The 2,744-nt window shown below is 41.8% G+C and overlaps 1 pseudogene; it reads left to right on the forward strand.

Moving 5' to 3' along the window:
* Positions 1-689: 689 nt before the first annotated feature.
* On the forward strand, positions 690-1,503 carry LOC100426116 (dnaJ homolog subfamily B member 6-like; annotated as a pseudogene).
* Positions 1,504-2,744: the final 1,241 nt, after the last annotated feature.

Below are 2,744 nucleotides of genomic sequence, written 5' to 3' on the forward strand. Positions count from 1 at the left end.
TTAAAAATTGAGATGATATGCAAATTTTTACTTTAGACAAAATGAATAAAGATAAGTTGCTGTTACATTTGGAAGAAAAAATGGGCAACTTTATTGTGTAAGTTTATTAGGAGCTATGCATCATTTCCAAATTCAGGAAGTCATGGTTTCCTGCTAGTACTGACTAAAAAGTAGTAGCTAAATGGATTGGTAGAGCTAATTAGGTCATTTAAAATTATTGCTTCCACTGCTTTCAATAAAGGATATATTTATTTTCTTTGTAATGTTTAAACACAGCAGTTATAATTTAAACAAATAAGTAAAAGAATGCACAGACTTATTCACAAAACAAGCCCACTGTTTTATATTTTAAAATTTTTTAGCTGCATTCAATGAATTCCGGTGGGATTTGGTTAGTTTATTTTCTTTTCGGTTTTAGTTAGGAAACCCTACTGCCATTGTAGGTAGTTATGCTAGAGGTATACTTATGTTTTTATTTGATTACATTTAATGTTAGTGATTTTTTATTTAATTAAATTTAGTGATGTTATATTCTCAGTTGGATTTTGTTTTCAAAGAGTGGAGCAAGCCGCTGCCACAAGCACAGCGGTGCTGGAGCCTAGAGGAGACCCGGGCTACCGCTTCGCCTCCCCTGTATCTCACTGCCAATCACTTCCGTCTTTGGAACTGTTCCAACAATCTGTTAAAACATGGTGGATTACTATGAAGTTCTAGGCGTGCAGAGACATGCCTCAACTGAGGATATTAAAAAGGCATATCGAAAACTGGCACTGAAGTAACACCCAGATAAAAATCCTGAGAATAAAGAAGAAGTGGCCGGGCGCGGTGGCTCACGCCTGTAATCCCAGCACTTTGGGAGGCCCAGGCGGGTGGATCACAAGGTCAGGAGATCAAGACCATCTTGGCTAATACGGTGAAATCCCGTCTCTACTAAAAAAAAAAAAAAAAAGTAGCCGGGTGTGGTGTCGGGTGCCTGTAGTCCCGGCTACTCCGGAGGCTGAGGCGGGAGAATGGCGTGAACCCGGGAAGCGGAGCTTGCAGTGAGCCGAGATTGCACCACCGCATTCCAGCCTGGACGACAGAGTGAGACTCCGTTTAAAAAAAGAAAGAAAGAAAGAAAGAAGAAGCCGAGGCCTGTGAAGTGCTGTCAGATGCTAAAAAGCAGGACATCTATGAAAAATATGGCAAAGAAGGGTTAATTGGTGGAGAGGAGGTGGAAGTCATTTTGACAGTTCCTATGAGTTTGGCTTCACATTCCCTAACCCCCAGATGATGTCTTCAGGGAAGTTTTTGGTGGAAGTTTTTGACTTCTTTGGATTTACTTCATTCAGGTCACTAGGTCATGGGAGTCGCACTTCATTCTCTTCCACCTCATTTGGTAGTACTGGGATGGGCAACTTCAAATCACTATCAACTTCTACTAAAATGGTTGGTAGAAAAATTACTACAAAGAGGATTGTCGAGAATGGTCAAGAAGGAATAGATGTTGAAAAAGACGGCTAAAGTCCTAAACGATAAATGGTAAGAAGCAGCTTCTGGCTTGGGTAACAAGTAATTCAATGCATGCATTTAACAGAAATGTCAAACAATGACAAGTGCCATTTGAGGATTAACAGGAACTTTTTTTTTTTTTTGAGACAAAGTCTCTCTCTGTTGCCCAGGCTGGAATGCGGTGGTGTGATCTCGGCTCACTTCAACCTCTGCCTCCTGGGTTCAAGGGATTCTCCTGCCTCAGCCTCCAGAGTAGCTGGGACTACAGGTGCGTGCCACCAAGCCCAGCTAATTTTTTTCATATTTTTAGCAGAGACAGGGTTCTGCCGTGTTAGTCAGGATGGTCTTGATCGCCTGACCTTGTGATCTGCCCACCTGGGCCTTCCAAAGTGCTGGGATTACAGGCGTGAGCCACTGCGCCAGGCCAACAGGAACTTCTTTTTAAGATTTCAAACAAACACGACTTTCAGTATAATTGTATCTAAAGTATTTATAAACAGCTCATCAGAGCCCATATTTGTCATAGACTTTCGAGTTTATTGGTGGGATCTTTTTTTGGTCTTTAAAGTTTTTGAAATCTCTGTGTGCACTTTGCCTTTTTAGTAAACTTACTCCAAGGTGAGAGTTTACCCTTTTGTAGTAGGACAAGATTGCGTACTAACACCAGCATGGATCTGCTTTTCTGTTGTGTCTGAAATGTTAGCCTCCTAGTATTGTCCTGCTGTGAAATTAACATTGACAGGATGAATCTTCTACAGCAACAGTCTTCAACATTTTTGGCACCAGGGTCCGGTTTCATGGAAGACAATTTCTGCATGGATGGGGTGGGAGTGGGGGATGGTTTTGGGATGATTCAATCACATTACATTTATTGTGCACTTTATTTCTATTAGTACTATTACACAGTAATACATAATGAAATAATTATACAACTCATCTTAATGTAGAATCGGGGGAGCCCTGAGCTTGTGTTCCTGAAGTCCCATTTGGGAGTGATGGGAGACAGTGACAGATCATCAAGCATTAGATTCTCATAAGAAGCATGACATCTAGATCCCTCACATGTGCAGTTCACAGTGGGGTCCACGTTCCTATGAGAATCTAATACTGCACTGATCTGACAGGAGGTGGAACTCAGGAGATATTGCCAGCAATGGGGAGTGGCTGTAAATACAGATGACACTTTGCTGGCTTGCCCACTGCTCACCTCCTGCTGTGTGACCCAGTTCCTACAGGCCACAGACTGCTACAGG

Source organism: Macaca mulatta, chromosome 8 (assembly GCF_049350105.2).
Source record: "Macaca mulatta isolate MMU2019108-1 chromosome 8, T2T-MMU8v2.0, whole genome shotgun sequence".
NCBI lineage: Eukaryota > Metazoa > Chordata > Mammalia > Primates > Cercopithecidae > Macaca > Macaca mulatta.